This window comes from Mirounga angustirostris, unplaced genomic scaffold, assembly GCF_029215605.1.
Source record: "Mirounga angustirostris isolate CCGP_5_RB_7025 unplaced genomic scaffold, mMirAng1.0.hap1 SCAF_11, whole genome shotgun sequence".
Classification (NCBI taxonomy): domain Eukaryota; kingdom Metazoa; phylum Chordata; class Mammalia; order Carnivora; family Phocidae; genus Mirounga; species Mirounga angustirostris.
The window spans coordinates 94,786,212-94,809,437 of NW_026991719.1; positions in this window are offsets into that span (position 1 = coordinate 94,786,212).

Genomic DNA, 23,226 nt, shown 5'->3' on the forward strand with positions numbered 1-23,226 from the left:
TCCTTCCCAACCCTCTAGAAGTAATCACTATCCTGATTTTTTTAGGGTAAGTTTCCCAGCTTGTTATGCTACATTTAACCATCGATGCATGCACTCCTAAACAATATAATTTAATTTTACCTGGTGTTCAACTTTATAAAAATGGAACTATGTCACATGGATTCTATGTCCTTTCCTCTTTTTGCTAAAGTTTATGTTTGTAAGATTCATCTTTTGACATGATCTTAAACCAAGCTTCTTAAATCTTTAGAGATAATGCTGATTTGTTTCACATTTATGATGATTTCACCTCTTGCTCTTTTAGTCTATTCTCTTCATTCTCTTTTCCTGGCCTTATACTCTGTTTTTAACTGCTTTTAACTCTGCACCACATCGCAACATTTTCCCATCAGTATCCAGAAATAGGGAAGTTCAGGAACCTTTACAGCTGACTGGGAATTAAAACGGATATCTAGCCTTGACATTTACCTAGAGAAAAGATATCTCAGGCAACTAAAGCAACAACTTTTTCTCTATCCTCCATGATTGCAAGGCCTTTATTAGATGATAAAATTTCTATCAGTTAATTGCACAGTTACTGGTCCCATTTCGTGATATAATCATGTGGTCTTTAGTGTGAATATTTCAAATATTTTATTTTATTTTATTTTTTTAAAGATTTATTTATTTGAGAGAGCGAGAAAGTACATGAGAGGGGGGAGGGTTAGAGGGAGAAGCAGGCTCCTCGCCGAGCAGGGAGCCCGATGTGGGACTCCATCCAGGGACTCCAGGATCATGACCTGAGCCGAAGGCAGTCCTTCAACCAACTGAGCCACCCAGGCGCCCAAATATTTCAAATATTTTAATTCAGAAAAGTAGTAAACTGGAAATCAAAACATCTGAAGTTAAAGAATATGTTAAGTTAAATAGATATTTCTTTTTTCATTGAAATTAAAGAAATGTACCAAAGCTATAGAGTTACTTTATTGGCTTAACATAAGTCTCATGAAATAAAATTCAGAAATATAGAGTGAAGTAGGGAAAATTGCCCTTTGAAAATAAGAACTACTCTTCCTTTCTCTCCCTAACCCCCCCCAAAAGTTAAGGATATTTCACGTGATGGAAGCATACATACGCACACACATGTACTCTTTATTGAGCAATCCCATTCCATTAATGGATACTAAACACCAACAATGAAAATGAAAGTGTAAGGGGAACAAAGCTTTTAGAAAAAAATGGTGAAATCACAAATGCCAGTATGTGTATTTTCAAATGGTTGTTGAAATGAAGGTATATTTGGGACGAGCTGGCCACTCCATTCCTTTTTTTAAAAAAAAGATTTTATTTATTCATTTGAGAGAGAAAAAGAGAGGGAGCATGAGTGAGGGGGAGGGGCAGAGGAAGAGGGAGAAGCAGACTCCCCGCTGAGCAGAGAATTCAACAGGGGACTCGATCCCAGGACCCCGAGATCATGACCTGAGCTGAAGGCAGACACTTAACCAACTGTGCCACCCAGGCGCCCCATTCTGTCAAGCAATTGACTTGATTGATTTTTGTTTAGTTTGGAGTGTGTGTGTGCATGAGTGTGTATGTTTTGATTTTTTTTAAATGACTGAATGAACTGATTATCATGATGTGATGCTAGACCCACACTTATTTCCTTGATTAAAAACACAATTTAAAAAACACAATAAAGCACCATACTTGCCTTATGCAACAGAAGATAGGTTAGTCAATAAAAGCATTCACTTGAATAGATTTTCACTTGATTAATAATGGATGTTTCAGGATCGACTGTTTTCTTTTTTATGTTGTCTTCTCGAAATGATTTGAAGCAATAAGCAGACTATGATATATTTCCCCCGAGATTCTTTGCCCTCCAGTCAAAGACCACCAGGCACACACCTGTAGTTTAACAAGTTGGATTTACTACTCACTGTAGCGAGAGAGGACGCACGCCTTGGGGAACCACGGTGTATCTTAGTAAAAGGGTGTGAGAAAGAACCTATCATGGTGTTCTTGCTTTGATTGGGTGATTTGGGGGGTTGGGTGCTGTGAAAACTCAGGGACAATCCTATGATTGTGTATCGCAATAAACCTTCTTTAAAGGGAGGACAGACTAGAGGGAGGATAAAACTGTTTTAATAAAGAAGTAACATTTTGTCCAAGAGAGCATGTATATAATATTTTGTAGGTTGCACAGTGACCTCATTTTGGTCTGTGCTTAGACAATCTTATGAAGTGGCCTCATTTTGTCTCACTCCATCATGGTCACAGAGTGACCTTGTCTGATGTTGGTGTTCTGTGAAATTGTTTATGTCCAACAGAAGAACAACGTGGACTAGCTCTGAGTGTCAGGCCAGCTTTGGAAAATCCCTGAAGCCTCGCTCTAACAGTCCCCAGATGTCAGGGGCTGGGTGTTTTTTTTTTTTCTCCTTTCTCACACTTTTGTTTTAACGTAAAAATACACAGAATCGAAGATCCTGCTTGCTCTTAAAATAACTTTTAAAGATATATAATGACGTTAAAGACTCAGTTTTTGGTGCCATTCCTACCTATGAGATTTTTTTATCAGAGGAGGAAAAACACAATATTCGAGGAAGCTTAGATTCCAAATGATAGAGGTAAGTGATGATTATTTTTCATTTCAATTTTTAACTCAATCTAACTTATTTTAATTCTCCTTTTCCCTAGTTTGTACTTCATCAGTCTTTCTCCTTCTCTCAGGCTCAAGACAACCATGGAAGAACCTGCTACCACCAACAGGTTTAATCTTGCCAAGTTGTGAGAAATCCAGCAGACTGCCTTTGAACTTGGTCCTCACTCTCAGCTCCCCTGGGTCTCCAGCCTGCTGGTTCACACTACAGGTTTTGTATTCACCAACCTCCATAGTTCCATGAGACAATTTCTTATAATAAATCTCTCTCTCTCCACACACACATACACATCTCTTCCCAGGGGCCTAAGACTGGCCTTAAGCACCTTCCTTTACACACCCAGCAGGAAGAACATGACTGTGCATGCACAACTATGGGTCCACTCCAAATTTCTAAATTCACACTCTCACCTCTCAGCAAGTCGCTGTCCCCAAGATAAACCAACTCAGACTCATGCTCTTTCACACACCTGTTATGGAGTCCAACAGACCCAGAGTCAAATTCCAGTCTGACACGAGAATAGGCAAAGTACTCAACCACAATGCGCCTTAGTTTTCTTATTTATAAACTTGCAGTTATATTAATAATTCAGAAATACATTTTAAGTTCTGCATGAGTCAAGGCATGTAAAGCCTGTTGGACACAGTCCAAGAAATGACGGCTGCTATTATTATTACTGTTCCTAACACTGCTAGTATTATTAAAATTATTAGGCCCACAAGTCTCCATTCTGATCATACAGTATCCTTCATGTCCTTCAGACAACAGATGGTTCTTTGAAAAGTCATGTGGGCAAGGATTGTGTGTTGCTTCGTAAATTTTTTTTTTAAAGATTTTATTTATTTATTTGAGACAGAGAGAATGAGAGACAGAGAGCATGAGAGGAAGGAGGGTCAGAGGGAGAAGCAGACTCCCTGCCGAGCAGGGAGCCCGATGCGGGACTCGATCCTGGGACTCCAGGATCATGACCTGAGCCGAAGGCAGTCGCTTAACCAACTGAGCCACCCAGGCGCCCTGCTTCGTAAATTTTAAACACTGAAGTTGTGGCTCTATCCTTTTGCTTGAGAATTTTATCCTATTTGTCCATGGAGGTGAAGCAATAAAGTATCTAAATATAGGACTAAATGTACTAGCAGTGTTTTCTATGAAATATGATTCTGGATAGTTTTTCTTACACAGGAATAAATAAAACATTAAAACGACCACCAATCTTTTATAATGGTTAAAGGCTAACGTAATTCGGTCTTCAAAAAACAGACAAGTGTAGCCTAAAATGGTGGCCCATCAAGATTATAAAAATGTCTAGGGGTGCCTAGGTGGCTCAGGTGAAGCATCCTAATTTGGCTCAGGTCTGATCTCAGGGTCCTGGGATTGAGCCCCGCAATGGGCTCCCTGCTCAGTGGAGAGTCGGCTTCTCCCTCCCCCTTTGCCCCTCCCCGAGCTCATGCTCTCTCTCTCAAACAAATAAATAAAATCTTTTTAAAAATCTGAATAATGCTATAATAAACATCTGATTAGAACAATGTGATTGTCCAAGCATCTAGGTGCAAAAATGCATCTTTAACAATAACATGTAGTAATCTTGTGCATTTAATTAAAAGAAAAACATTACACTAACAGCATCACCTGAGTTTTTTATTTTGTTTTGAAGTATAAAAGATAGATTTAGGAATAAAGACAATGAAAAAGGGGCACCTGGGTGGCTCAGTCAGGTGGGCATCTGCCTTTGGCTCGAGTAGTGATCCCGGGGTCCTGTGATTGAGCCCCATGTGGGGTTCCCTGCTCAGCGGGAAGTCTACTTCTCTCTCTGCCCCTCTCCCTGCTCTCTCTCTCTCTCTCCCCCTCTCAAATAAATAAATAAATCTTTTTTTAAAAAGACAATGAAAAAAATTGGGTTTTTAAATTTTATAATAGAACCCCCCACTCCCCAACTCCTGAGAACACCAGAGTGCAAAATACTAATCTTGCATGAAATCACAGTCAGATTGCACTTAGTGTTCTATGCAATTTTCTGGTTGCAACAGAAGAGTAAGCTTTCAGAAGTACGGGAAGTTCAGGAGATGAGAATTCAATCAGGATGGCAACACACTTCCTCAAAGCAACACTCTCTGGGAGCAAGGTCTTCAATATTTTGAGGAAAAGTTATTTCCAACCTTGAATTCTTAGTCAGTGAATCAGAAGTGCAGAATATTCAGATGTACAAGTTCTCAGATAATTTGCCTGCATTACATCCCTTTTAAGTAGGCGATGGAAGTACTCCACTAAAATAAGGGGGAGACAGAGCAAGAAACAGAAAGAAATGGGATCCAGAAAGAGGGGATCAATGAGAGAGACCAAGGCTTAGGTAACAACAAGTGGTCCAAGTTGAAATAGAATGATGGAAGACTCCAATAAAGCTATCTCCAGGAAAGAGAGAAAATTAATAGATTACCAAAAGTATTTTCTCAGTACATATGTACTGAAAGGAAATTTACATTTCCAGAAAATTAGTCATAAGTACATAAATTTTTAAAAAGAAATTTCAGGAAATGGGAAATTGTACCAGGAAGGATATGTAATTATTCTCAATTCATGGTTCAGATGTGAATCTAATTTAATCATAATGTTTATGCCCTGAATGTTGATCTAACCATGCCAATAGACAGTAGTGGTGGAGAAGTTCTTAATTAGCTTGTAGAAGTATTTCAATTTTTAATAATGGTTGGAATAATTAGTAAAGAATATAAAATGTCACCCAAAAGGTTTAGTTCAGAATGTCTGGGTTTCTACTGATAAGAATGAAACAGATTTGGCATAGAGATCAAAATCACAGAATCTGGACAGTCTGGCTCAGAGTGATTGTGCCTTTTTAAATAAATACATGCCATATCATTTCTCTGTAAAAAACAGATTGATCTGCATTTTTATTTGCTTAAGGAAGCAGAAATTATGCAAATGACATATGCAATAAGGGGTAAATAGCCCCTAAAGATAAAGAACTCCTAAAACTCAACACCAAAAAAAAAAAAAAAAAAAATCCCATTTTAAAATTAGGCAGAGGATCTGAACAGACATTTTTCCAAAGAAGACATACAGATGACCAACAGACACAGGAAGAGATGCTCGACATAACTAATCATCAGGAAAATGCAAATCAAAACCACAGTGGAGATATCGCCTTACAATAATCACAATGACTAGTGTCAAAAAGACAAGAAATCACAAGTGTTGATGAGGATGTGGAGAAAAAGGAAGCCTCATGCACCGTTGGTGGGAATGTAAATTGGTGCAGCCACTGTGGGAAACAGTATGGAGGGTCCTCCAAAAATTAAAAATAGAAATACTATGCGATTCAGTAATTACACTTCTGGACATTTACCCAAAAAACCAAAAGTGCTAATTCAAAAAGGTATCTGCACCCCTATGTTTATTGCATCATTGTTCACAATTGCCAAATATGGAAACAGCCCAGGTATCTATCTATAGATGAATGGATAAAGAAATGGTGGTGTACATATACAATAAAATATTGCTCCATCATAAAAATATAAAATCAAATCTTACCCATTTGGGACAACATGGAAGGACCACATAGAGCGTATGATGCTGAGTAAAATAAGTCAGAGAGAAGAAGACAAATGCCACATGATTTTACTTATATGCAAAATCTCAGAAACAAAACAAACAGAAACAGAAACAGGCTCCTAAATACAGAGAACAAACTGGTGGTTGCCAGAAGGGAGGGAGTTCGGGAAATGGCAAAGTAGGTGAAGGGGATTAAGTGCTACGAACTTCCAGTTATAAAATAAGTAAGTCACGGGGGTGGAAAAAGTACAGCATAGGGAATATAGTCAATATGGTAATAATGTTCTATGCTGACAGATGGCGACTATGCTTACCATGGTGAGCATTTCATAATGTATATCAGTGTTCAATCACTATGTCGCACACCTAAACCTAATATTTAAAAACTGAAATGGGAAGATGGAGAGTAAGTGATTTACTTTCTCCATTTAATAGAGAAATGGAAATTTCTCCCTCCACAAAGAGCAAAAAGGGAAAAGGGGTGGGAGGGATAAAAAGAGATACAGACATTCAAAAATCTAAGTCTATCATGACCCTAATTGTATGAAGAACAAAATTATTTTTTTCCTAATAAAAATATATTTTTTAAAAAAGGAAGCAGAAATTAATGTTAGGTGATAACTCATCTTCTACCGCAGCCACTTGTTTCTGCTTTTGTGTTGTTTTGTTATTTTCTATAGATCTGACACAATTTCACGTAGAGTAGTTTATTATGTGATTTTTTGGCTTTTGAATTCTAACCGGCATCAATGGAATTGTTTAAGCAGATGCAAACAGAAAGTTCATTTGCATATTTAAGCACCACTGAGCCAGGATATACAAACACAAACACCAAGTTCTTTTGTCAATATCAACTTGCATAAAGTTAGAGACACCGATAAGCTGTTTATTTAGAAGCACAACCGGTAATCCTGGGGACCCTCTGAGTGCTTGTCCTTTGCTACAAGTAGAGAAATTAGTAAAAATGCCCACACTTGAGGTTTTATAATTTCATATTGAAATATGAAAGTTTAGCCATGCAAGAATATTCATATTCTAGGATTAGCATAGGAGGCAAAGAACAGAGAAAAACCTTATTTGCATGATGGAACAAGTCACAACTCTGAATTTGCATAAGCAGGCCTAGCCTCAAAGGTAGATAGAGTCAATAATTAATTACCCATGTGATATGATTCACACAATTCACCCACAATAGTCCTCCTTCCAGCAGTGTAGAAAAGAATCCACAGCTAGCAATATTCAGTACTGAATGTTATTCTATCACCTACGAGAAAATCTTTCTAAAAATGAGATGGGTTCCGGGGCACCTGGGTGGCTCAGTCGTTGGGCATCTGCCTTCGGCTCAGGTCATGGTCCCAGGGTCCTGGGATCGAGCCCCGCATCGGGCTCCCTGCTCGGCAGGAAGCCTGCTTCTCCCTCTCCCACTCCCCCTGCTTGTATTCCCTCTCTCGCTGTGTCTCTCTCTGTCAAATAAATAAAATCTTAAAAAAAAAATAAAAATGAGATGGGTTCCATGATTACTCCAAATTGTGTGTACTTTCGTAAGATTTCTTTCCTCTCTGACATGCAAGACAGGTCGGGCAACATGGGAGTACTGGGATAGAGACTATGGATGTAGGCGAGGGCAAGGGGACAGCCAAAGTAGGGGAAAGAAAAAGAAGGGTAGGACGTTGGTGATAAATTTTCCCTAATTTCATGATTTTGTCTCCAGTGCTGATCAAACATGATCCCCAAATAAGCTGATAATACAAATCATTCCGGGAGAGATCAGAAGGTCAGTTGTATTATGATACAGGCCTATTTTAAAAAGAAATATCTGAAATCTAGATAGTTGTAAGGTGGCTGGCTGCATCTTCAGGTGTCAGTCATCGGGAATTCTTGCTGGGTTGTATTTTCTTCCCATGTTCCTCCATTCTATCTCCCCTCCCAACACACATCCCACCAACATTTTCTGGGTCCTGTTTCCCACACCCTGAAGTCACTACTCTGCTGGACTGAACTAATCCCCTAAAATACAATGTTTCCTCTTCCTTTTCTTCCTCATTCAAATCCTACACATTTTTCCAAATTGAGGTCAGTTTGAATGTTCTTTGAGACAGGCAAAGTTTGTTTCAGAGAATGAAGCATTGTCTTGCACTATATACCGCTAACTTCACTTGTGTTAGCCTCTCGATCCTCCCATAGGTTACATGCTTGTGGGTGAAATGATATATTCTCCAAAGCTGCGGTGATCTGATTTTTTAACCACCTGTGAATGTCAAACATCACATCGTATCCCATTTGCTCTACAAATCCATTCACATTTGTCAGATTATACGTTCCAATTACAAGTTTGGAAAGTATGGCTAGCCTACTCATTAGTGCCCAAGAATACTGATCTTCCATCCCTCTGTATGAAATATCTGCCAAAGTTCTAAATATGTCCTCTGGTGTATGCTCACCCCCTTACTGTTTGCAATTTTTCTCTCCCCTCTTTCCCAAGATTTTCAGTTGGGTCCTCTACTTAATGATAAACTAACTTCCAGACCTTCCCAACCCAATCACAGAATGTTTAATCCTCTCTGTTCTTAAAAGAAGAGCCTTCCTCAAGGAGGTCACACCCCCAGCCTCATCACTCTTGTTGGATCTTGCGTATGTGTCCATTTCTCACAGGTAACAGAGCAGTGTGTGTAGCTCTGAGGCCTGGATTGTAGAAGTGTTTATTTGCTCTCTTTCCATTGTAGCCACGGCTCTTCCACCACCTGCAAGTAAAACCATCCTGGGAAGGCTGTCGAACTGAGCCAAGTTCTACATGTATACTATGTGCTAAATTAAAAAAAGTGGACTGACTTCCATAATTTCACCCATTACGATTAGCAGGTAATGTAACTTGAGTGTCATACATAAACCAAAACTCTTAGACGGCCTGTGAATAGGTGAAATGAAGTTATTAACTTATTGGAATATGGTTATCAATATAAATCAAATAGGGATAGCTGCGTGGTACACAAATGGGTATAATCTTTAGTTTTTCAATGAAATAGCTGGTGTATGTACATTTTTAACTCGACGGGTACTATTCCAAATTAGGATTTATATAAATTAAATAAAAGTTAGAAAGCTGGTTAATTAAAGTATTAATAAGAACATAATTCACTTGACACTGCAGTTTAATTAAATCTAAATTTAATTTATTATCATGAAAATTACATTTTGACCATTTCGGTGATATTTAAGAGAGGGGACAAAATTATATTAATATATTTAAGAAACTAATTCCATTTGAATAATTGTATTTTAATAAACGAATAAGCACCATCTAGGTGCCTGAAAATTTTGATCAAAACTTGTATCATTCTGAATGTCCCAGAAATATGGCTCATTATCTCTCTGCAATCCTCCTTACAGACAGTTTCTATTGGAAATCATCACTTTGTAAGAAAAAAACGTCCTCTACATTCTCCTGAATTTCATAGAAATTTTCTTTAATATCTATCCTACTCTGGGTTCCCCCAGAAGCAGCCCCATAGATTAGTGTACAAGTGGTTTATTAGAGAAATGATCCCCTGGGGAGTATCAGTGAAGAAGTGAAACAGGAAAAGGAAGACAGTCAATATTGTGTTTTAATTAGCAGGTCAACCGGTGATGGGTGTGGGTAACTGGTGTTCCGTCTTCCTAGGGACCTCTGAGAACAATGCGTTTAGGTTGCTCCACTCAAGGGAGAGGGAAGCTGTGGTGCTCATCTTCCAAGTCCTGTCTATCATTGGCCTAGGGTTGTATTAGTTCACCAGGACTGATTTAACGAGGCATCACAAATGTACTATTATTTTGTTATTATTATGCCTATTATTATTATTAACCATCTTACAATTCTGTTAGTCCGAAGTCCACAATGAATCGCGGTGAGCTAAAACCAAAATGTCAGCCTGGCTGCATTTCCCTGTGGAGGCTCTAATGGAGAACACATTTCCTTTCATTTTCCAATTCTGGAGGCTTTCCTTGGCTCATAATGCACTTCCTTCAACTTCAAAGCCAGCAATGTTAAGCAAAGTCCTTTTCATGTGCCATCTGTCTGGTTTTCTCTCTTCTGCCTCCCTCTTCCTCTTATAAGGACCCTGTGCTTACATTATCCAGATAATTCAAGATCGTCTTCCTATCCCAAGGTTATCTGATTGGAAACCTTAGTTTTTTCCTATTGTGTATTACCTAACATATTCACGGGTTCCTAGGATTGAGGCGCAGGCATCATTTAGGGGCCATTATCCTCCCTTCCAAAAGGTTTGTTCCCCAGTCATTATATCCCCATGCTCCTGGCCACAGAAAGTCCTAAGACAGAGTTAAGCGGCTTGCAGCAGAAGTTTGTTGGCATGTAAGGGAACGCTGAATACCCTGTGCTTATGCGCGGGGCAGGACCAACCTTCTCTCATACAAATTCCTTGCCTTAACGGAAACATGGATCTTTTCAAGGAACACTGTTTCCTGTGCGGCCTTCTCAAACAGAGGCTCTTCATTGACAGCACATTGTTTTATGATGGATGCTTTAAAATCTGTGTCAGAAAGCTCCCACATCGAATTAGTCTCGAATTAGTGTTGGTGTCTGTTTCTTGTCTTTTCTCATTCACAATGTTATTTTTTGGATCTTTATACGATAGGTAAATTTCTATTGTATCCTGGATATTGTGTATATTATAACTAGGAGCCTCTGGATCCTATTGATTCTCCTATTTCAGCGGGCTATTCATATCATGGCCCACGGGCTTAATGTCCTATATTGATAGTAACCGAGTTATTACACCCTCTGCCCCTCTCTGTCCGACTCCCAGGTACCATGGCAGAGCAGACAATAACATGAACTCTGGGATCAGACTGTGCTTCTATCCTAGTTCTTTTACTTATTTGGCAGTGCAGCTAAGCAAGTTACTTAGCATCTCTGTGTCTCCGTTTTCTCATCTGTAAAGTGTCAATAATGCCTTCCTAATAAGGAAGTTAGGACAGTTATATCAAGTATTGTATCTAAAGTGCTTAGAACGCTCTCTAGCATTTAGTAAGAGCTATATGAATGTTTACTGCAGCTGCTGATCTGTCCATCTAAAGCATACTCTTCCTTATGCACCAATTTTTTTTTTCCAATTCCTTATCCTTTCATTTTCTTGGATGACTTTAAAATCCATAAACCACTCACAGACCCTTGATTCCCCAAACATTCCCATGTACCGGATCTTAGCAATCCATTTCCATGGCTACATCATGAATTCTGGTCCTACTGTCTGACCACAACTTTTTCTTTTTCCAGTTCATTCCCTTCCATTACACCTGCTTTTTGAAACTATTATGATTTTCTGTCACATTTTTCAACTTTCTCTTAGTCCATCAGCTCTCAACTCAGTATGTTTTTTCCCAGCCTCAATCCAATGGCCAATCACTGACGTGTTCTCTAACGAGCACCCTTAGTTCTTTTTCTTCTCCCTTCCACCATGCTTACCTTACAGAGCACCACATTTGGAGCAATCTTAAAATTAGTCTTCTCCGCTTCTATATCAGAGCTTGGGTGTTGATGGCTGTGCAAATGTTCAGATTAGTTTCTCTGCAAAATATTTCACTAAGTGAAAGAAGCCAATTTGAAAAAGGCTCCATACTGTATGTTTCCAACTGGGTGACATTCTGGAAAAGGCAAAACTATGGAGACAGTAAAAAGATCAGTGATTGCTAGGAATTAGGGGGAAGAGAGGGATAAATAGGCAGAGCACAGAAGATTTTTAGGACCAGCAAAACAACTCTGTATGATACTGTAACGGAAGATGCATGTCATTATACATTTGTACAAACTCAGAGACTGTCCAACACCAAGAGCGAACCCTAATGGAAGCTATGGGCTTTGGGTGACAATGACGTGTCAATGTAGGTTTATCAACTGTGACAAATGTACCCCTCTAGTGGGGGATGTTGATAATGGGAGAGGCTATGCATGTGTGGGGGCAGGGAGTATATGGGAAATCTGTACATCTTACTCTATACGTCTTTGAACTTAAAACTGGCCTTAAAAAATACAATCTACCAAAAAAATTGCTTGTTGGCACATTTTTTTATGATGGATGTTTTAAAATCTGTGTCAGAAAGCTCCTACATCGAATTAGTCTCAGTGTTGGTGTCTGTTTCTTGTCTTTTCTCATTCACAATGTTATTTTTTGGATCTTTATACGATAGGTAAATTTTTATTGTATCCTGGATATTGTGTATATTATAACTAGGAGCCTCTGGATCCTATTGATTCTCCTATTTCAGCGGGTAGTTACTTTGCTGATGTGTAGCATGAGGGGCAGGGTGAATGTGTTCGCTCAGCTTTCCGCTTGGCCTCACCAATACCACCCTGATAAAAAGTAGATCACTGACTCAGACTTCCGGATTGTAAATGAGTAAGGTGGAAGTTCACCTCCCCACTCAGCCTTGGTGACACTTTTTTTTTTAAAAAAAAGATTTTATTGGGGCGCCTGGGTGGCTCAGTCGTTAAGCATCTGCCTTCGGCTCAGGTCATGATCCCAGGGTCCTGGGATGGAGCCCCGCATCGGGATCCCCGCTTTGAGGGAAGACTGCTTCTCCCTCTCCCACTCCTCCTGCTTGTGTTCCCTCTCTTGTTGTGTCTCTCCCTGTCAAATAAATTTTGTTTATTTACTTATTTGTCAGAGAGAGAGAGAGCAAGCACAAGCAGGGGGGGAGGGGCAGAGGGAGAAGCAGGCTCCCCATGGGACTTGATCCCAGGACCCTGGGATCATAACCTCAGCCGAAGACAGATGCTTCTCAGACTGAGCCATCCAGGTGACCCGACCCTATCCTATTCAAATGGGACATCAACTGGCACTGTCTTGTCACCTGGGAATGAGCTTGTAAGCTCAGCTTCCCTTTGAACCTTGCTGAGAAGAGAGGCTGTGAGGGGACAGAGCTTCAACCACCCTGCTACGCACCACTCCATTCTCCCTTGTTGAGGTCTGGTAGGGCCGGAGGTTCAGCTTTTTGCCAGGTTTAGCTGACGTGAGGGTGGGCTGGGGAGGAACTGGAATCCTTACGAGTCTCTACTCACATGGTCCATTCAATCTTATTGATTCCAGTGGAGGGTGGAGGCTCAGCTTGCTTCTGGGCCCCATTGACATGAGAGGAGAGGAGGTGATGTATAGTGGTGACAAGCCCATTTCGCATCACCTCATTAAGTCTCTTTGTGACCATTGGGAGTGCAGGCTCTGATCCCTGCTGGTCCCTGTTGATACTCCCTGGCTTGGGAACTCAAGCACCACCATCTTCTGTCAGATGAGAAATGGAAGTTTAGTTCCATGCTTGACTGTACTTACCACTGGTTGGGGAATGGGAATGCTGCTACCGACTTTTGTTGGGATGGGGGATAGAGCAGAAGATCAACTACTCCCCACTCAGCCCTACTAAAACCACAGGAGGGTAGTGTGTGGTTTTCCTGTTGGGGGTTGGATGGAGTACTGTGAGAATTCCAAAAATGTTGCTGTTATCAGGCCACGCTTTTTCTGGTCCTTTTGCCAGAAGGAACAGGTGTTTCTTGGATCTTTTTTTTTTTTTTTTTTGGTCTGTGCTTGTTGGTAGTTCCGGGTTGGAGGATTCCATAGCACCTTGTCTTTGATATATGGGAGACAATAAGAAAATCCAGAGAACTCACAACCAGGTCATTCCTCAAGTCCCTGTGTCTCTAGGCAGACCATCTACTTTTTCCACCTTTGAGAATGTCCTATGCTTGTTTACTGTGCTACATCCAGGGGTTTTTTAATAGTAAGATGGAAAACATGGGAGGAATAAGGATGCTCCATTTTAGCAGAAATGGGTGTCCTGTTCCATAGTATTTTTAAAATATTTTTTAAAGATTTTTATTTGTTTGAGAGAGAGAGAGAGCACAAGCAGGGGAAGAGGCAGAGGGAGAAGCAGACTCCCCATGGAGCAGGGAGCCCAGAACCCTGGGATCGTGACCTGAGCTGTGGAAGGCAGACAACAACCAACTAAGCCACCCAGGTGCCCCACATTCCATAGTATTTTAATTAATTAACAAATTTATTTACTGAGTAACTACTGGGTGCAAAACAGGATGCAAGTTGATATGAAGAAATTCAGGAATGCTAAGCCATGTCCAATCCCTCTACAAGTTTACAATATACTTAGCCAAATAAAACATAGTGACATAAAATGGAATACAAATTTTATATAATAAGGATTCCTATGTGGTGTAAAATATTAAAACTATCACAGTCAAAAGAGTTCAGTATGCGCTGAGGTCGACAGGAGGGAAAGCAATTTAAGCTAAGGATCATTATATGAGAAGCAATTTCATAACAAAAAGTTACTGATATTTTTTAAAAGGGATTAGGCTTTCCTGCTATCCAATCATTGTGTTATTTTCTTACGGGTTAGCCTGTTTGTCGAGTGTCGAAAGTGGCAGAGGTGGGAGACAAAAACAAATCTAAGAAAGAGAAAGGATTTTGTCTTGCATCTTCAATTTACGCTTTGGTTTGGAGGACGCCGTTATATAAAGCATTCTATCTCCATGTAGTGATGCCAGCCAGTTCCCCATAGAGCCCTTCTTATCCACTTCCCCTTTCCCTCCCTGCCTCCCCATTTCCTTCCCTTTCTTTCTTTTTTTTTATTTTTTTAAATTTTATTTATTTATTTTTCAGAGAGAGAGAGGGAGAGAGAGCACAAGCAGGGGGAGCAGCAGAGGGAGAGGGAGAGGGAGAAGCAGGTTCCCGCTGAGCAGGAAGCCCGATGTGGGACTTGATCCCAGGACCCTGGGATCATGGACCTGAGCCGAAGGCAGATGCTCAACTGACTGAGCCACCCAGGCGCCCCTCTTCCCTTTCTTTCTTATGTGTATATTCATTGAGCACACATTTGCTGAGCTTTTTTTTTTTTTGCTTTTGGTACCAGATGATATCATATCATAGGTATAGTGTCTAAGATCCTTCTTTCTTGCAGTTTGCTGTCTAGTAAAAGAGGTTAGCAGAATATGGAATTAGCCACCATACCAAACAATGTATTTCCACGGTACCATCTGAGTGGTAGAAGCTATACATGCAGTAATAGGGCTTTTGGGGGGACAATTGCTATTTTCTATTATGCCTCCTGAAAGATCAGAGATTTTATCCGGCATATTCTCCCCTTGCCTTTCTCCCTGCCGCCCTTCCTAACCACTCAGCCCCAACTGTCATATCCATACTTAAATTTGCATTCCAAATGAAGATTAGTAATCAAGCATGGCCTGTAAATTCAACCCCACATTTCAGCGGCCAAGCTAAACAGTTTTTGGAACACTATAGAAGGAAGGCCGCGGGATACTGAAGGCAAGGTGATCAAAGGTTTTTTTCCAGGAAAAGATGGGAGAAATGAAGTGATACATTTTAGCATCATCCCAAATTAATTTAGAATTTTTCACTTTATAGCCCAATCACTCAAGTATTTAAAAACCCTTCTATAAAAATTTGGTATGAAATGTTCCATTCAGCCCAACAGTGAAATTTTTTCTTGTATTTGAGAAAAAGTGAAAAGAAAAACAACAGATGTTGAATTATAGAAATAAGAATTTCAGATGGTTTATTTTCTTTGGAATTCATGTAACTTTAGGACAGACCCATTTATTTAAATTACATTCTATGGATGGGTTGTCTGCGAAGAGATTCCTCCTGGGAGTGGAAAAAAGTAAAAAGAAAAAAAAAAGAAGGAAAATCTGAGTTCTCTTCTGCAATGGCTCTTCATGTCTTTGGGCAAAATCCTCCTTATGAATAGATTGTTTTCTTTAGCCCACATTTCTACCAAAAATGGCAGGGCCGTGCATCCATCCTGAATACACATAGCCTGCCTCTCTAATACTCAGCAGAATCAAATCCTCTCTGCTTTTGGAAATCAAGTTTCCTTCTAGGTAGGTTCTTGTAACAAAACTTCTTTCCTTCCTCATTTTTTTTAAAGATTTTTATTTATTTACTTGAGAGAGAGAGTAGGGAGAAGAAGAAGCAGACCCCTGCTGAGCAGGGAGCCCGACATGGGGCTCGATCCCAGGACCCTGGGATCATGACCTGAGCCAAAGGCAGTTGCCTCACGACTGAGCCACCCAGGCGCCCCTCCTTCCTCATTTTTTAAAAAGAAATTTGTGTATTTGCTCCCAAGATGGAATTTGCTGGAGGCAATTGTATAAATTGTACAAATCCCAACCATATTTCCTCATGATTGTTCTTTCCTACTTTCATTTTTCTTGTGCGTTCTGGTATTTTTATTTGTCTTCTTTGGCCTTTCTTGCTCTCTTGCTGTCGTCTGTCTCTCTTTGTCTCTCTGTCTGCCTCTCTCTCTCTTTTTAGGATTTATTTATTCATTTGAGAGAGAGAAAGAGAGAGGGGGGGCAGAGGGAAAGAATTTCAAGCAGACTCCCCGGGGAGCCCGACTTGGGGCTCAATCTCATGACCCTGAGATCATGACCTGAGCCAAAACCAAGAGTCCAACACTTAACCGATGGAGTCACCCAAGCGCCCCCCCTCTCTTTTAATTCCACTTTCTTATTCTCACCAACACATTTCTCTCTGTGGTAATTTGACTTATGTGTGATATATACTTCCACTTAATAACTGGGATTTTTAGATCCAACATCCAAAAGACTGTTTTGGTCTTTTCTCACAGATTTAAAGGACTACGGAGCCCCTTTAAGGAATCTCTGGCCTCAGTAACAAAACTGTATTTTAACCAATCTGTCTCTGTCTTTTCAAGCTCATTTATTCTCATGGGTTTGCTTAATTTCTTTACATAGTTCACCCTTAAGTTATATTTCTAATCAGCATTTATTCTAAATTCCTTCCTTCTCTTTTCCCCTCCTTTAACTATGTTACATGTTTATTTTGAAATATTAAAACTGTTCATAAAAATATAATAGACTGATTATACAAATGGACAATAGTCAGACCATATATAAAAAGAGAATTCTGGGGGCACCTGGGTGGCTTAGTCGGTTAAGTGTCTGCCTTCGGCTTGGGTCATGATCTCAGGGTCCTGGGATCAAGCCCCATGTCAGGCTTCCTGCTCAGCGGGGAGCCTGTTTCTCCCTCTCCCTCCCCCTGCTCATGCTCTCTCTCTCATAAATAAATAAAATCTTAAAAAAAAATAAAAATAGAACTCTGGGCTGCCTGGGTGGCTGTTGGTTAAGTGTCTGACTTTTGATTTTGGCTCAGGTCATGATCTCAGGGTCCTGGGATCAAACCCCACGTTGGGCTCCATGCTCAGCAGGAAGTCTGCTTGAGGATTCTCTCCCTCTCCCTCTGGCCCTCTCCCTGCTTGTGCTCTCTCTGTCTCTCTCTAAAATAAATAAATAAATCTTAAAAAAAAGATAGAACTGTGATCTATAATCTGCAGCTCCAGCTTAGGAAAACAACCCATTATCTACAGGAATCAGCCCAGGAAGCCAGCATGCTATCTACAAGTCAGACCTGTGGGAAATCAGTCCACTAGCTGTAGCAACCAGTTCAGAAAGTCAAATAATAATTCCTATAACAGCTGACCCCAAATGGCCATGACTCAATTAATAACTGGCAGCTTCCCTAATCTGTCTCTGCTTCCAACTTAGGACCAACCAGAGAAAGCCAAATACGAACACCCCCCAACCAATCCCATGTGATGGAGGCTTCTAGTTGGCCCACTTAGGACTTCCCCATGGCAACAGCCTCCAATCAGGGCATCCATGAGCCTGTCTCTTTTTTCTACTATAAAGCTTTCTCACACTTCGGCTTGACTTGGAGTCTCTGCCAAAGCCCAAGTGATGATGGTGGCTGACTCCCTTACTATGGCAAGCCCTGAACAAACAGCATTCGCTTGTCCTCATGTGGTTGGTCTTTATTTATTTCCAGAAAATTTTGCAAGGCCTCGAGGTCAGCCAGAACGGAGGGCTTCAGGTCTTCTCGGGTCTGTCTCAGACATGTGCCCAACCCTGCATATTTAGACCCTTAGTTCTCCAAAAACACACCGGAGTTTTTCAAAGGGCCTCAGGGACCTTGTATTCCTCAGATCTTCCTTTTAGGTTTTTGGTCAGGCTCTTGCTTGCCATGTCACATCATTGCCTCTGACTATTTTCGCCAAAGCCCCACGGTAAAGCTTTCCCCAAAGAAGTGAACTCTTGAGTCAGTTCAAATAATGCAAAGGCTCTGTGATGGGGGCTTTTCCAGGGAGGTGGGACACAGGTCAAATAGGGACCATTCTGTGTGGATGGTTTTCACAGCGATTGTGAACTGCTTTTTTTCAGGGTTGCCATTGAGCTGAGGAGAGGGGCTTAGAGTAGTCGAATTCAAAATACCTCAAACCCTACTAGTCTTCCGGAGGTCCAACGGTTTTCTTGAACAAACGCTTTTCAGATTTTTGAAAGTCTTTTGTTAATTTCCAGAGTTCCGAAAAAGTTGATTTCGACAATTTTTTTTTTTTTTTTTTTTTTTTTTTGCCAGTGTTTTCATTGCTTTTAGGGAAGATTACATTGATAGAGGTTCTCATTCCACCATTCCAGAAGTCCTCATGTTGTTTTGTTTTGTTTTGTTTTTCTGTCCACTGATAGACATGGTTTGCTTTTGTTTTTTCCTTTTGTTAGAATGTCTGGCACTTATCTTTAAGAATGAGATTGACCTCTGATTTTCCTTTTCCTAAACTGTCCATATCCCATTTTGAAATTAAGTTTGCATTAGCCTCCATATGGAAACTGTTCTCTTTCTCTGTGCAGTATTGTCTTTGGCTTCTAGCAAGCAGCTAGAAATGGATCAGATGACTTCTGTCCAGTAAGGAACAGAGATCGTTTGAGGATGAATTCAGTTTTCTTTTCCTTTTTTAAAAATTTTTATTTATTTATTTGACAGAGAGAGACACAGCGAGAGAGGGAACACAAGCAGGGAGAGCAGGAGAGGGAGAAGCAGGCTTCCCGCGGAGCAGGGAGCCCAATGCGGGGCTCAATCCCAGGACCCCGGAACCATGACTTGAGCCGAAGGCAGACGCCTAACGACTGAGCCACCCAGGCGCCCCATGGATGAGTTCAGTTTTCAAGCGTGGTGTATTTCTAGCTCACCCTTACTCCTCTATATAGTCTTCTGTGGTCCCAGGTGATAATAGCCTGGACTATTTCCCAGGGCCCAGGAACCTTCAGGCTCCTTCATCCCCATTTCTTTTTTCCTCCTTAATACTGTAAAGACGGTCAAGAGCTCTGCTCAGCGTCTCAATTTATTAGCAGCTGCTTTCTGCTTGGCTTTCCTTTTTCTTATCCTATGCCATTTAGAAATTGTCAAATGTCTAGAGAAGAAAAGGAGCTCAGAATGTCTGGCTCACTTTGTTGTGTTTTCTTCCCTTCCTTGACTTTGGTCTTGTAACTCCTGAGCTTTTTGAAAACTGGAAACTCCCACTTTTTTGACTCTCCCCTGCTTCTCTGCCTCTTAAGAACAACTTGCTACAGGATGTTGGGTTAACATTTAAAAAGAGAGAGAAACCAACTCTCTGGTGTCTCTTTATACAAGGACTCTAATCCCATCATGAGAGATCCACCCTCATGACGTCATGTAGACCTAATTACGTCCCAAAGGCCCATCTCCAAATACCATCCCATTGGAGGTGAGAAGCTTCAACATAGGAATTTTGCAGGGACACAATTCAGTCTATAGGCCCATATTTTCTGCCTCCCCCAGCCACCACCCATTCTGTCCCAAGGCTTTCTGTTACACTTTAGTCTGCATTTTCTAGAACTTTATATTAATTTATTCCTCTAGTCTATACTTTTTAATGGCTGTTTTATTTTTTCCCACTCTGCATAATTATTCTGAGGTTCATCTATGTTGTGGGCATTGATAGTTCATTCCCTTGTATTACTGAGTAGTATTCCATTATGTGACTATACCATGGATTGTTTGTTGAACATTTGGACAATTGTTGAACATTTGGATTACTTCCAGTTTGGGTCTGTTAAAAATGAAGCCGCTGTAAACATTTGTGTATATAAATTTTTGTGTGAACATATGCCTTTATTTCTCTTGGGCGAATACCTAAGAATAGAAAGACTGGGATCATATGGTAGGTGTAAGTCTAACTTAAAACAATTCTGTCAAACCTTTTTCCACTGCGGTTGTATCATTTTTCATTCCTATCAGCAGTATATGAAACTAACTATGATCAATCATTTTAATTTTAGCACATCTAATATATGAGCAATAGTATTGCATTGTGGTTTTATTATGCATTCCTTAATAACTATTTTTTTTTAAAGATTTTATTTATTTACCTGACAGAGAGAGACAGCGAGAGCAGGAACACAAGCAGCGGGAGCGGGAGAGGGAGAAGCAGGCTTCCCGTGGAGCAGGGAGCCCGACGCGGGACTCGATCCCAGGACCCTGGGATCACGACCCGAGCCGAAGACAGACGCCCAATGACTGAGCCACCCAGGCGCCCCTCCTTAATAACTATTAATGTTGATCAACATTTCATGCGCTTATTTTCCACTCAAAAGTTTTTTTTTGGGGGAAAGAGTCCATAAAACGTTTTACCTACTTTAAAATTATTTTCTTATTATTGAGTTTTGAGAGGGCACAGTGTGTTCTAGATAGAAGTCCTGTGGCAGGGTGCCTGGGTGGCTCAGTTGGTTAAGTGACTGCCTTCGGCTTAGGTCATGATCCTGGAGTCCCGGGATCGAGTCCCGCATCGGGCTCCCTGCTCAGTGGGGAGTCTGCTTCTCCCTCTGACCCTCCCCCCTCTCATGCTCTCTCTATCTCATTCTATCTCAAATGAATAAAAAAAAAAAAAATCTTTAAAAAAAAAAAAAGAAGTCCTGTGGCAAATATATGATTCAGAAATATTTTATCTTAGTACGTGGCTTGTGTTTTCATTCTTCACAGTGTTTCTTCAGGATAAGAGTTTTCGATTTTGATGAAGTAAAATTTAGCAATTCATTCTATTATAGATGTGCTATTGGAGTGCCCCCCACCCCCCGTAAAATTTGCCTTAACGCAGGCTCTCACACACAAAATCTTCTACGGTTTCCTCCAGAATTTGCACAGTTGTAGGGCTTACATTAAGGTATATGATCCATATTGGATTAACTTTTGTATTTGCTTTGAAGTATGGATTGAACTTCCTTTTTTTTTTTTTTAACAAATGGCTATCTAATTTCCAGCTCCATCTGCGGAACCATTCTTTTGCTGCTGAATTCCCTTTGCACTTGTGTCAAAAATGAGTTCTCCATGTACGTGTGGGTCGATTCCTGGACAATCAATTCTCTTTCCTTGGCCTATTTGTCTCTATTTGTATCAACCTTTGTACCATCGATGAACGTAACTTTGTAAGAAGTCTTGAAATTAGGTGACATGGGTTCTCAAGATTTGTTCTTTTTTGAAGTTATTTTGACTATTCCAACTTCTTTGCACTTTCATGCGAGTTGTCGAATGCTTGTCACTTTCTAGAAAAAAAAAGAGCGCAGGAATTTTGATTTGGGTTACATTAAATCTATAGATCAATTTGGGGAGAATTGATATTGAATACCCAGCTTGCCAGTCGATGAACAGATTGTGTCTCTCCATTTACTTAGGTCTTTCCTTTATTTCCTTCCTTCCCTCAGGTCTGTCATTTTTAGCATAAAGGCTTCTCAAGTCTTTTGACAAGGTTATCACTGGATATTTCCTATTCGTGACAGTCTTTTCGATGGTTTTTCTTTCAATTTGCGATTGTTCATGGCTTGTATGTAGAAATAAAATTGGTTTTTATATGTTGATTGTGTAGTCTACAACCTTGCTAAACTCATTATTTCTATCAGCCTTGCTATAAATTCTGTACCATTATCTACATAAATGATCATTATGAATATTATTTCTTGAAATATTTTTGCCATGCCTCCAAAGGAGGGGATGCTCTTGACATTGTCCCTCAGCTAACTGAGGCCATTTTCTTTGCTTTGGGTGCTTTTTTTTTCTCTCTGTTTCATTTTGAGATTTTTTTTTTTTTCTATCACGATGTCTTCTAGTTTACTAATCTATTCTTTGGCAATAGCTAATCTACCATTAACCTATCCAGCATAGTTTTCATCTCATACAGTGTCATTTTCATTTCTAGACATTTGATTTGGTTCTTCTTAAAAACAAATCTTGTATATCTTAACTTTTGAGCATATAGAATGCAGTCGCAATAACTTCTTTAATGGCTTTCTCTGTTAATTCTAACATTTGTGTCAGTTCTGGGGTGGTTTTAACTGATTATTCCCCTCAATATAACCCATATCTTTCTGCCTTTTTGCATGCATAGTAATCTTTTTTTAAAAGATTTTATTTATTTATTTGAGAGAGAGAGTGAGAGAGAGAGCATGAGTGGAGGGGGGAGGGAGAGAGAGAGAAGCAGACTCCCCGCTGAACAGGAAGCCCAACGCTGGGCTCAGTCCCAGGACCCTGGGATCATGACCTGAGCCAAAGGCAGATGCTTAACTGACTGAGCCATCCAGGCGCCCCACATGCCTGGTAATCTTTGATTAAAAGTCAGGTATTGTGAATTTCACCTTGTCAGCTGCTGAATAATTTTTATTCCTATCAGTATTCTTAAGCTCTTTTTCTGGGACACAGTGAAACTGTTTCATTTTTTCTGATCTTGCTGGTAAGATTTTTGGGATGGGACCAGAGAATTGTTGGGTCCAGGGTGAATTATTCCATTACTAAGGCAAGATCTTTATGTTTAATCTACCTAATGTCTCCTGAGTCATGATGTTTTCTTATCTTTTTTGGTAGAAGTAAACACTATTTCTTTCCCTGTGTGAGCACGGGGCATTGTAATCTCTAATCCTTTAGGACAGTCATTTTTCCAGTGTCAGTTTCCTTACATACCTTAACTTCCTAGTTCTCGGCTAAATACTAGCAAGGGGTTTCCTGAGGTCTCCCGAGTTTTCTCTCCACTCTGGTATCCTGTCCTATCTAGCTGTTTCGGTCTCCCCACACTCTCAGCACCATCTCCTCATCTCAGAGAGTCCTGGGGTCTGAATTTGTATATGGTGGTCCAGGGACCATACAAT